Source organism: Rhinopithecus bieti, unplaced genomic scaffold (assembly GCF_001698545.2).
Source record: "Rhinopithecus bieti isolate Rb0 unplaced genomic scaffold, ASM169854v2 scaffold_14454, whole genome shotgun sequence".
Taxonomy (NCBI): Eukaryota; Metazoa; Chordata; class Mammalia; order Primates; family Cercopithecidae; genus Rhinopithecus; species Rhinopithecus bieti.
In genome coordinates, this window is record NW_016808228.1 from 1,117,812 (window position 1) to 1,131,779 (window position 13,968).

Below are 13,968 nucleotides of genomic sequence, written 5' to 3' on the forward strand. Positions count from 1 at the left end.
CCATTCCCAATTGGTCTTGGCACCCTTGTCAAAAAGCATTTGACCATGTATACAAAGTTGATTTCTGGGCTCTCTGTTTTGATCCATTGATCTCTATGTCTGTCTTTATGCCAGCACCATACTATTTTGATTACTGTAGCTTTGTAGTAAGTTTTGAAGTCAGGAAATGTAAGACCTCCAGCTTTGTTCTTTTTTCAAGATTATTTTGGCTATTTGGGGTTCCTCGAGATTCCACATGAATTTTTTTATTTCTAACAAAAAACCCACCATTTGGATTTGGGCAGAAACTGCATTAAATTTATAGATATCTTTGAGTAGTATTGACATTATAAGTATATTAAGTCTTCCAATTCATAAACATGAAATGCCTTTCCATTTATTGGTGTCTTTAATTTCTTTAAGCAATGTTTTGTAGTTTTCAATGTATGTCTCTTCCCTTCTTGGTTAAGTTTATTCCTAAGTATTGTATTCTTTTTGATGTTATAGTAAATGGATTTTTTTTCTTAATTTCCTTTTCAGACTGCTCATGGTTAGTGTATAGAAACACAACTGATTTTTGTGTGTTGATTTTGCATCTTGCAACTTTGCTAAACTTGTCTTGAACTCCTAATCTCAGGCGATCCTCCCAGCTCAGCCTCCCAAAGTGCCTGGGATTATAGGCATGAGCCACCAGGACCAGCCATGCCAAATTTGTTTATTAGTTCTAGCAGCTTTTCTTGTGGAATCTTCAGTGGTTGCTACATATAAAATAATGCCATTTGTGAACAGGGATACTTTTACTTCTTCCACTCTAACTTGGATGCCTTTTATTTATGTTTCTTAGTTAATTGATTTGGCTAGTGCTTTCAGTATTATGTTGAATAGAAGTGGTAAAGTAGATATTCTTGTCTTGTGCCTGATCAAGCAGAAAAAGTTTTCAGTCTTTCATCAATGGAAATGATGTTATATGTGGCTTTTTCATATGTGGCCTTTATTATGTTGAGATAGTCTCCCTCTATTCTTAATTTATTGAGTGTTTTCATCATGGAATGGTGTTAAATTTTGTCAAATACTTTTTTCTGCATCAGTTGAAATCATCAATCATGTAGATCTTTTTTTTCCCTCTTCATTCTGTTAATATGTTATACATTGGTTGATTGTCATCTGCTGAATCGTCCTTGCGTTCCAGGAATAAATCTCATTAGTTTGCTCAGAATGATGGTTTCCAGCTTCATCCATGGACTTTTTAATGGCTGCATAGTATTCCCTGGTATATATGTGTCACATTTTCTTAATCCAGTCTATCATTGATGGACATTTGCATTGGTTCCAAGTCTTTCTTATTGTGAATAGTGCTGCAATAAACATACGTGTGCATGTGTCTTTATAGTGGCATGATTTATAATCCTTTGGGTGTATACCTAGTAATGGGATGGCTGGGTCAAATGGCATTTCTAGTTCTAGATCCTTGAGGAATTGCCACACTGTCTTCCATAATGGTTGAACTAGTTTGCACTCCCACCAACAGTGTAAAAGTTTTCCTATTTCTCCACATCCTCTCCAGCGCCTGTTCTTTCCTGACTTTTTAATGATTACTATTCTAATTGGTGTGAGATGGTATCTCACTGTGATTTTGATTTGTATTTCTCTGATGACCAGTGATGATGAACATTTTCTCTTGTGTCTGCTGGCTGCAAAAATGTCTTCTTTTGAGAAATGTCTGTTCATATCCTTTGCCTACTTTTTGATGGGGTTGTTTGATTTTTTTCTCATAAATTTGTTTAAATTCTTTGTAGATTCTGGATATTAGCCCTTTGTCAGAGGGGTGGATTGCAAAAATTTTCCTCCATTCTGTAGATTGCTTGTTCACTCTGATGGTAGTTTATTTTGCTGTGCAGAAGCTTTTTAGTTTAATTAGATCCCCTTTGTTTATTTTGGCTTTTATTGCCATTGCCAAAATGTTTGGTGTTTTGGTGTTTTAGTCATGAAGTCCTTGCCCATGCCTATGTGTTGAATGGTATTGCCTAGGTTTTCTTCAGGGGTTTTTATGGTTTTAAGTCTAATATTTAATTCTTTAATCCATCTTGAATTAATTTTTGTATAGGTGTGAGGAAGGGATCCAGTTTCAGCTTTCTACATATGGCTAGCCAGTTTTCTCAGCACCATTTATCAAATAGGGAATCCTTTCCCCATTTCTTGTTTTTGTCAGGTTCGTCAAAGATCAGATAGTTGTAGATATGTGGTGTTATTTCTGAGGCCTCTGTTCTGTTCCATTGGTCTATATCTCTGTTTTGGTACCAGTACCATGCTGTTTTGGTTACTGTAGCCTTGTAGTATGGTTTGAAATCAGGTAGCATGATACCTCCAGCTTTGCTCTTTTTGCTTAGGATTGTCTTGGCAATGCAGGCTTTTTTTTGGTTTCATGTGAACTTCAAATTTTTTTTTTCCAATTCTGCAACACAAGCTTTTATAAGCAGTTTTTAATCCATAAGTACAATAGGCATTTTGATAGAGATGTCTCACTTCTGTAGATTCAATTCAATGTATTTAAGGTTACCTAAAGTTGACATTGAAATTTTAAAAATAGCCCAAAAAATCATAATAAAAACCTATATATTGTTATATGGAGTAACAGTAGACAACCTGATTCCGGAAATTAAAAATTATTTCACAGCCTGTGGCTTCAGCTTGGCAAATGGCCTAGGTTCCAAGACTGTTTTGATTCTATCAAAATGTAAGTACTTATAAAAAGAATGTGTCTGTGTATACACGGACATATCTTTTAAAGAAATCGGGAGGGGGCGGAGCAAGGTGGCAGAATAGGAACAGCTCCAGTCTCCAGTTCCCAGTGCGAGTGACACAGAAGACAGGTGATTTCTGCATTTTCAACTGAGGTACTTGGTTTATCTCACTAGGGAGTGCCAGACAATCGGTGCTGGTCAGCTGCTGCAGCCCGACCAGTGAGAGGTGAAGCAGGGCGAGGCATCGCCTCACCTGGGAAGCGCAAGGGGAAGGGAATCCCTTTTCCTAGCCAGAGGAACTGAGACACACAACACCTGGAAAATCGGGTAACTCCCACCCCAATACCGCGCTTTAAGCAAACGGGCACACCAGGAGATTATATCCCACACCTGGCTGGGAGGGTCCCACGCCCACGGAGCCTTCCTCGTTGCTAGCACAGCAGTCTTTGATCTAACTGCAAGGCAGCAGTGAGTCTGGGGGAGGGGTGCCCGCCATTGCTGAGGCTTAAGTAGGTAAACAAAGCCCTGGGAAGATCGAACTGGGTGGAGCTCACAGCAGCTCAATGAGGCCTGCCAGTCTCTGTAGACTCCACCTCTGGGGACAGGGCACAGCTAAACAACAACAACAACAACAACAACAAAGCAGCAGAAACCTCTGCAGATGCAAATGACTCTGTCTGACAGCTTTGAAGAGAGCAGTGGATCTCCCAACACAGAGGTTGAGATCTGAGAATGGACAGACTGCCTGCTCAAGTGGGTCCCTGACCCCTGAGTAGCCTAACTGGGAGACATCCCCCACTAGGGGCAGTGGGAAGGGGAACATCACACACCGGGGCCTATCACGGAGAGGGAGGAGGGGGAGAAATTGCACTGGGAGTTATACCTGATGTAAATGACGAGCTGATGGGTGCTGACGAGTTGATGGGTGCAGCACACCAACATGGCACAAGTATACATATGTAACAAACCTGCACGTTATGCACATGTACCCTAGAACTTAAAGTATAATAATAAATAAATAAATAAATAACAACAATTGAAAAAAAAAAAAAGAAATCGGGTAATCTATGAAGCCACCTTAGTGCTTCCTTTAAATTTGCTTGAAAATGACCATTGCATTAGTTTCATGGAAAGAACTAGCCAGCTTCTTGTTGTAAAGCTAACAAGGTCATCATCTGTCTAAGGCTAGAAAGGTACCCACAAGATGTAAACTGTAAGGAGAGAAGGAGGAGATGAGGCCTTTCCCTGGCATTTGGTAGATAAAACTCAAGGGATTCTAGAAAAATTACACAATGTCAGCCCTTCTTGCCTTTTTCTTCCCATGTTGGTTGCAGTGAAAGAAGACATTTTGCTCTTGAAATTTCTTTATAACCCAGACATGTTCATAGAACTGGCTTGAGACCAGTCATGGTGGCTCATGCCTGTAATCTCAGCACCTTGGGAGACCAAGACAGGAGGATCACTTGTGCCCAGGAGTTCAAGACCAGCCAGGGCAACATAGAAAGACTCCATCCCTTAGAAAGAAAAATAAGTTGGGCCTGGTGGGGCAAGACTGTGGTTCCAGCTACACCAGAAGCTGAGGCGAGAGGATCACTTAAGCCCAGCAATTCAAAGCTGCAGTGAGCTGTGATCACACCATTGCACTGCACTCCAGCCTGGGTGTCAGAGCAAGATCTTATCTCAAAAAACAAAACAAACAAACAGAAAAAAACAAAAACAAAAACAAAAAAGGCACCCTCTGCATTCATCCTAATCTTTGCTGATACCTCCATGTATATTACCTTACGTTGCTGTGCTAAATGCTGTTTTTCCTGTGTTTCTTGTCTTTAATGATCCAGAGCTGCTTTATTACCCATAAAAATCATTGGAATCTCACCATGCTCCTTCACCCTGAGGAGAATCTGTCTTTGGAATTTATAGGTTTCTTCAAAACCGCCTCTATCTGTGCCTGGAAAGACCAATAGGAAATCCTCACCAGTCCTCATACACTGTTCCTTCATGGCTCCAAACTCTTCTTGCCCTGTTGTCTACAAAACACCTAGCCAGGCTGCTCTACCATCTGGGACACACTGCTTTGTGTTGGTATCTTCAATGGTTGGATCATAATCCATTTTAAAAAGGACTGGAAGAACTGTGTGCATCAACTTACAGCAGGGGAGGGGATCTTGGATGCCAGGAGTTGTCAGAAGGGCTGGTCCTAGGGCAGCATGGTGCCTGGAGCTGGCTGGGTCTTGCCCCAGGCACAGAGAAGTGGGTGATTACAAGGATCTGGGGCAGTGGGTGAGGTTGGGGGTGCTCCTCTATGCCTCTCTGCAGCACAGCTACATATGGCCATCTGGGAACACTATTTTCTTAAGTTTTAGCTTAGGTTCAGGGGTACATGAGCCTAAGGTTTGTTATATAGGTAAATTATATAACAGGTTTGTTATATAGGTAAATTACATGTCCCAGGGGTTTCTTGTGCAGACAATTTTGTCACTGGGACAATAAGCATAGCATAGGATAGGTAGTTTTTTTTAACCCTTACCCTTCTCCTACCCTCTACCCCCAAGTAGGCCCCAGTGTCTGTTGTTTTCTTCCTTGTGTCTATGTATACTTGATGTTTAACTATCACTCATAAGTGAGAACATGTGGTATTTAGTTTTCCGTTCCTGTATTAATCAACTTAGAATAATGGCCTCCAGCTCCACCCATGTTCCTAATGGCTGCATAGTATTCCATGGTGTATGTGTGCCACATTTTTTTTTTTACACCCAGTCTGTCATTGATGGGCATTTAGGTTGATTCCATGTCTTTGCTATTGTAAGTAAAGCCACTGTGGAAAGGAGTTTGGCAATTTCTGAAATAACTTAAAACAGAATTGCTATTTGACTCAGCAATCACATTATTGGGTATTTACCCAAAGGAATATAAATATTCTACCATAAAGACACACGCACACATACATTCATTGGGGAACTTCTTTTTTAATGGAAATGTTTATAACTACAAGTTTCCCTTTTAGCATTGTTTTGCTGCATCTCATCAGTTGGTGTTTTTTTGTTTTCATAATAATTTGTCTCGAGATATTTTCTAATTTCTCCTGTGATTTATTCTTTGACCCATTGGTTGTTTAAGAGTATGTTGTTTAATTTTCATATATTTGTGAATTTTCCTGTTTTCCTTCTGCTGTTGACGTCTAGTTTTATTTAATTGTGATTGGAAAAGATACATTACATGATTTCAATCTTTTTAAATTTATTAAGGCTTGTTTTGTGGCCTAATGCGTGGTATATCCTGAACAATGTTTTATATGCACTTGAGAAAAATGTGTCTTCTACTGTTGTTGAGTGGAATGTTCTGTATATGTCTGTTGGGTCTAATTGGCCTATAGTGTTGTTCTTGTCCCCTATTTCCTTATTATCCTCTGTCTAGTTGTTCTGTTTAATATTGAAAGTTGACTATTGAAGTCTCTTACTATTATTGTAGAGCTATTTATTTTCTCATTCAATTCTATCAATGTTTGTGTCATGTACTTAGGAGCTCTGATGTTCACTACATATATGTTTATAATTATCATATCTTTTAGGTTAATTCACCCTTTTGTCATTATGCAATGTTCTTTGTTTCTTGCAACAGCTTTTGAACTAAAGTCAATCTTGTATGATATTAGTGTTAGTATAGCCACTCCTTCTATCTTTTGATTATTATTTGCAGGGAATATCTTTTTCTATTCTTTCACTTTCAACCTATGCATGTCTTTAGATCTAAAGTGAGTCACTTGTAGACAGAATATAGTTGGATCCCATTTGTTTTATTCACTCTGGCAATCTGTGTCTTTAGAGGGGTCTAATATATTTACATTTAAAACATACTGATGGGGAAGGACTTACTATTGTGATTTTGTTATTTGTCTTCTGCATATCTTACAGCTTTTTTGTCCTGCATTTTCTTATTGCCTTTCTTTGTGTTTGGTTGATATTTTACAGTGACATGTTTTGATTACCTTCTCATTTTCTATTGTGTATATTCTGTAGATACTTTCTTTGTGGTTACCATGGTGATGACATAAAACTTCTTAAGGTTATAGCAATGTATTTTAAATTGATAACAATTTAACTTCAATTTCATTAAAATTGAATGAAACTACTCCTTTACAGCTCTGCACTTCCTCCTTTATGTTATTTATGTCACAAATTACATCTTTATATATCATGTACCCATTTACATAGACATAGTTATTTGTTATGTTTTGGTCTTTTATATCCTATAAAAGTATTAAAAGAGGAGCTGCAAGCCCAATTTTCAATAATCCAGGTTTTACATTTGTACATATATTTACTTTTACCAAAGAACTTTATATTTTCACTTTTTTCTTTTTTTTTTTTTTTTTTTTATATTTTTTGAAGATGGAGTCTCGCTCTGTCGCAGCCAGGCTGAGTGCTGTGGCCGGTCTCCCGCACGGGAATGGGTCAACGTGCAAGGCTCCGCCTCACCAAGGTTACACAGCATTCTCCCTGCCTCCAGCGCGTCGCAGTACCGGTGAGGTAGCATTAGGACTTAACGGACAGACCGCAACCACGAGAAACAAGCAACACTTGGAACTCTGGCCCCTGGTCTTGTCTACGGATGGTGGTGTGTCGCGACTCCTTGAGCTGCATCGCCCGGCACTAGAATTTTGTAGTTTTTTAAGATAGAGACGGGATTCAGCACCGAGGGGTAAAGCCAGATGGTCTTGATCTCCTGACCGTCGTGATCGCGCGCGCCGTCTCGCGCGATCCCAAAGTGCTTGATACAGGGCTTGAGATTCCGCGCCCGCCAATTTTCACTTTCATATGGTTTCAAGTCACTTCTAGCCAGAAAATAAATAAAAAAATAAAAAAAAGGAGAATCCATCCTCTACCCAGCTGTCCACAGTACTAAAAGAATACCACACAGTCCCTAGCCTCTATTCCTAAAATAATTTTTAAAATTATATGGGCTTTTGGGAGTGTTATAACAGATCTTTACACATTTAATTATTTAAGTAACTCTACCTGCAATCTCTAACAGACGCATGTAGAGTTGATTGAACTAAAGGTCCCCGCAAGGCGACTCTAATGTTCATAGGGGTATACTCAACCTCACTTTGTTTCAGGCAGTGCCATGGGCCTTTTCTTATGAAGAACCGCATAACTTCGATCTAGCTCCGCAGTGGATGAGCAGAATAGAAAGCAGCATCCTAGTCTGGCAGACTTCCCAGTGTGAGACTGAGACACAGAAGGCACGAAAGTGATTTCTGCAGCCTGAGTACACTGGTTGCCAACTGAGGTAACGCTGTCATGCTCATATGGACTGGTTGGAGCAGAGAGGTTCAGCTATACGGAGCGGTAAAGAGCCAAAGCAGGATGCAAAGAGGGGTGGACTGTGAGGGTGTCACACACTCTGGTCACCTCAGTATAGGAAATAAAGAAGGTGACTAAGCCTGAGGGAGAGCGCTCTCTTGGCTCCGATACGCGCTTATTTCCAAGAGGTCTTCGCACCCAGTCGGACCGAGGAGATCCCTCTGGGGTGCGGCCGCATGGCCACCGAGCGGCCGCTGTTGCAACGACACAAAAGCTTGGGCAGGCCATTGTGGGCAGGGACACTGGAATTTTAGAGAAGCTGCAGAGTGATTTATATATGCACACCCCCGATTGGCACGCTGAATGCCAGTGAAGATGAACCATATCACGTCTCGCTGAAAGGAGGCTGAAGTCGCAGGGAGGCCAGTGGACTGGCCTCAGTGGGGCCGGCGCAGCTGCCAGTGAGCCCAGCAGACAAGATCGCACTGCTGCGCAGCAACAGCAGGCAAGGTCGGAGATTGGCCTGGACGAGCTGGAGCTTAGGTGGAGAGCGGCATCTTCCATTGCTGAGGCTGTGAGTAGGGCAAGTTTACCGGCTCACAAGTGCAAACAAAGCGCTGGGAAGCTTTGACTGGTGATGACGCTCGACGCGACAGCTCAGTAAGGCCACTGTAGGCATGCGGAGCTGCTCTCATAGACGATATCGATCCTCCCTCTGGCAGGACCATCTCTGAAAAAAAAGGCAAGCAGCATCGCAGTCGAGAGGACTTATAGATAAAAGCCCCGTGCTCCGCCTGTGACAGGAGCGCCCTCAGGGAAGAGGTGGCCCTGTCCACGCATGCGGCATGTGTGCAATTCCTGAGCACGGATTTACGAGACTAAAGAATAGTATTTGACCCCCAGCCATTCATTAGATGTGGTATCCGGAGCCGCACATCAGGAATCAGCCATTTCTCATCAGGTCCTACTAGTATCGAAGACCATGCAGCTGTATGTTTCGTTGTAGGCACTATTGCTACAAATAGCAAGAGACCTGAACCACCCAAAAACTCGCATCAATGATAGCCGACTGGAGTAGGAGAGAAATGATGTGCGACCACATATATCACCGGTGGAATAGCTATGCAGCATAGAAAAAGTATGAGAGTGTGTCATGTCCTTCTCTGCTAGGGATCCATGATGAAGCTGACAGCCGAGCGGGCATTCCAGCCAAACTAGACACAAAGCAGGGAAAAGCGCATAACTACTGTGTGGTTGCCACTACGATGACAAAGTGGAGTTCGAACAATGAGAACAGCATGGAGCGAGCAGGAGGGGGAAGCGGTCACACAGCCGAGGGCGTAGTATGGGGAGGTGGGGCCTAATGAGGCGATAGCATTAAGGAAAGAATACACTAATAGAGCTGAAAGGGGGGTGCAGCAAACCACCATGGCACGTGTATACCTACGTAATAAAACTGCACATTCTGCACATGTACCCCAGAACTTAAAGTATGATTAATAATAATAATAATTTCTGAGCATGGAAGTAGCTGTCTTTCAGGTTCTACTTCGATGTACATATTCTGAGAGAATTAAACCTGTCAAAGAAACCTTGACTTTCAATGGCAGGCACTAGAATTGACCCTAATAATGTGTTTTGGTGTAAGCCTACTTCATATTCTTGACCTGTCTGCAGTAGTCATTATAATCTGAACTTCCTAAGGTTCATGTGCAAAGTTGAGTTCATTGTTTAATATTCAACAAAGATTATGCCAGTAAGACGGTGCTGTAGGAAAATATCAGATATGTGTCATCACTGGTGGTATTACTTAAATTGCAACATATTTTAGTTGGCTGCTGATTTCAGCCACCATGATTGCATTTTATTTCTGTCTCGTGATCTGCAACCTTGGAAGCTTTGAACTTAGCTCACAGAATCCTGGACATCAGGAACATGTGGTTCTAATGGCTAGACAGGGAATGAGAGTAAAAGGATTTTGCCCGTGGTCAAGTGAGTAAACAACAGATTTGGAGGTGTCTGGACTCCTGTGATGACTTCATTCTGACAATACTGTTTTGGCTGTCCCTTCATTTCCTCCTAATCCCATGTCTGGTCTGACCTGGCTGTTTCCCACCTTCCAATTCCTGCCTTCTCCAATGCTCCCTTCCATAGGTCACTCTGTGGCTCAGAGACCCTGCTTAGCAAATGCCCAACCTTTTAATTATTTGTTCAGTAAAACTTGAACTCATGTCTCCCCTTCTGATAAAAAGAAAGTACATTATGTAATGTAGGGTTACTCTATAACTTTTGTCCTCTCTCTCGGCAACTACTGAACTAACTGTTTTCGTATTGAGCAAACGTTTATGGAAGGACTGCCAAGAGTCAGATACTAGGCTTGGTAATATCCTCCATTCTCTCTAGTCAAAGCCAGCACCAGCCAGACTTGCAGATCTAGGTCCCAAGCCCACTGCAGATCACAGGCCAGGGTCTGGTCTCCTCTGGGCTCCTTTGGGAGGGAAAGACAGAATCATTAACACCCATTTTATAGATTAGGCAACTGAGGCTGAGGAAGTTTAAATAACTAATACAGGGCCTGTAAGTCAGTTATATTCCAAGGATCCCTACTCGTTGTCTTCTCTCTACAGAACGAGATGTCTCTGGAGTCCATAGAAAGCCCAGGAGCCTGGCTGGGCATGGTGGTCCATGCCTGTAATCCCAGCACTTTGGGAGGCTGAGGCAGGCAGATCACCTGAGCTCAGGAGTTCAAGACCAGTCTGGGCAACATGGCAAAATCCCATCGCTTCTGAAAATACAAAAAATTAGCTAGGCATGGTGGTACATGCCTCTAATCCCAGCTACCTGGGAGGCTGAGGCACAAGAACTGCTTGAGCCCAAGAGGCAGAGGTTACAGTGAGCCAAGATGGTGCCAGTGCACTCCAGCCTGGGCAACAGAGCAAGACTCCGTCTCAAAAACAGAAACAAACACAAACAAACAAAAATAGAAAACTCAGGGGCCACCTGCATCAGCTTCCCAGCCACACCTTTTTCTTGTCCTCCTCTGTCTCTGGCATCTTCTCGCAGGTTCTTAATTCTTTGTGGTTGCACAAAGTCAAAATCCCAGAAAAGTTACCACTTCACATCCACTTAGATGGCTATTTTTTTAAAAAGGAAGATAGGAAGTGTTGGCAAGAACGTGGAGAAACTGGAATTCTCACCCACTGCGGATGAGAACGTAATACGGTGCTGCCGCTATGGAAAACATCTCGGAGGTTCCTCAAAAAGTTAAACAGAATTTCTATGTGACCCAGCAATTCCTCTCCAGGTTATACATCTAAGAGGATTAAAAACAGTTACTTAAATACGTGGACTCACATATTCCTAACAGTCCAATTCACAATAGCCAAAAGATGCAGATAGCCCACATGTCCATCGATGGATGGATAAATAAATTGTGGTCTATCCATTCAGTGGAATATTATTCAGCCATAAACGGAATGAAATACTGACACATGCTACAGAACGGATGAACCTCAAAAATATTCTATGAAGTGAAGGCCAGAAACAAAAGTCCATATATTGCATCATATAAAATATCCAGAAGAGAGAAACCTAGAGAGACAGAACATGCAACAGTGGATGCCAGGGTCTGTGGGGAGGGGAGAGTGGGGAGAAACTGCTCAACTGGTACAGGCTTTATTTTGGAATGATGGGAATGTTTTGCAACTAGATAGAAGTAGTGGTTGCAGAACACAGAATGTACTGAATTCCACTGATTTGTTCACCTTAAAATGGTTAATTTTCAGTCCTCAGATTGAACAAACATAAAAAAATGGTTAATTTTATGTTATGTGAATTTCACCTCAATACATGTTTTAAATCTCAGAAATATACACTAACAGGCATGGGACAGGTCACTATGGTGCCTGCCAAGCCCAGTGATGTTATCTGGGGTCTCCGCTCAGCCTCAAGCCTCTTGCTGACTGGTGGAGGGCAGAACTTTTGCCCTAAAAGTATAAGATCCACACGCTGGCATGATTCCTGGCCAGATGGCTTCTTTATTAGCAGTAATTAAAATTGCCTCAATACAGACACTGTACCTTGCAACCAAGAAATGACAACGATGATAATAAGGATTAAGCTGGGCCATTCTGTCTTTGCCAGTTAAATTATATTTATTATAGCTTGACATGAAAAACAAAGCAACTCCAACAGGTATCACAAGGGCAAAGGACATGAACATTTTATCAAAGAAGAAACACAGCTATCAAAAATACAGAAATATTCAACCTTGTTAATAATAAAGTGACTGAGCTCAGCAGTTCATGCCTGTAATCCCCGTGCTTTACAAGGCTGAGACAGGAGGATCATTTGAGGACAGAAATTCAAGAACATCCTACCAAGTCAGTTCAAGATCAGACTTCATGTCTACAAAACATCAAAAAATTAGCCACACATGGTGATACATGCCCGTTGCAGGAGGCTGACGCAGGAGGATTGCTTGAGCCTGGGAGGTTAAGGTGGCAGTGAGCCAAGATTGCGCCATTGCACTCCAGCCTGGGCAATGCAGCAAGACTCTGTCTAAACAATAATCATAATAATAAAGAAAAGGGTTGGGATGCCATTTCTTGCTTATTCAATACACAAAGTTAGAAGCAATTTCTACTTTTTCTATTTTTTTATTACTAAAAAGAAGCTGGACCATTCTCACAGCCTGAAATGCTTCTCACCTTCCCTTCTTCTGTCCAAACACTTCTCTGTCTATGATAATGCAAACGGTCACTCCTTTAGGAAGGCTTCACCCCAAGTTGTTCCAGGTCCTCTTATCTCTGCCTTCCCAAAACTCCTGGCATCTCCCCAGTTCCCTCCGTGTGGTGAAGTACCCTCACCTAGGGCTTCGGTATGGCTCTGTCTGCAAAGGTCTTGTTCACACCTTCCCTTACGGTTCTGTTCACCCGTGTTTTGTCATAGCACTGGGCAGAGTGGAGAACCCATTCACACTGATAGAGAGGGCCCATGGTTCTGGAGATAACCATGTAACCGGTCAGAATAGGGCATTGTGGGTTGGGTGTCAGGCATGGGCTGCACTTGGGTGGGCAGGCCCCTTGGAAAGTCACTGGGTTTGGTAAACTTCCTAGTAACATGTCTCTCTGGGGTCCCCTCGGAACTGCATGCAAAAATGCTGGATGCTGGTTTATTCTGGGGACACGGTTCATTCCTTTCATTTGATTATCAAAGAAACTCAGGGCCCAACTAAAGGTCATAAACTCCAGTTTGTAAACTGAGATTATCTCAGCCGAATGAATTTGCTGATCCTTTGCTTTCCCCCAGCCTCTCAGTGCCCTTGAAATCATGTCAGTTTAAGCAGCCCCGTGAGGCATTACAATGTTTAATTATTTCAGTGATTATTAAACCTTGCCCTGTGTTGACCCCAGGTGAATCACAAGCTGGACTTCTGACAAGGACAAGCTGTCATCTTCTTTTCAATTACAGAAAAAAATAAGTTAATTGATAAGATTTTTTTGTTTAAAAAAAAGTTACTAGTTTTGGAAAAAGTGCACATGGTAAACATTAAGAAGGTATAACAGGATAATTCTTTTATACTCCTAAGAATAATATTTTATCTAAGTTTTCGGTAGATGCTTTCATCAGATTAAGAAAATTTCCTGCTATTAGTTGTTGAAGGTTTTTTATATCATAAATGAGAGTTGAATATTATTATCATATATCATTAATATATTATTATTGAACTATCAAAGGCTTTTCCTAAAACCATTGAGATGATCTCATAACCGCTCTCCTTTAACCTGTTGACGAGATCATTGGTATTTATACTTTTTCTCTGTTAATGATTCTTGAGTCATTAACTCAAGAATTTTGAGTCGTTGAAACAACTTGGTCATGGTGTGTCATCTTTGATCACTGCTGTCTCTGACTTGCTATTATTTTGTTCAGGATTTTTGCGC

At 41.6% G+C, this 13,968-nt stretch overlaps 1 pseudogene; it reads right to left on the reverse strand.

Annotated features, from left to right (window-relative positions):
• Positions 1 to 3,856: 3,856 nt before the first annotated feature.
• LOC108538111 (ras-related protein R-Ras2 pseudogene) lies at positions 3,857 to 4,831 on the reverse strand (annotated as a pseudogene).
• Between the last annotated feature and the right edge of the window lie 9,137 nt (positions 4,832 to 13,968).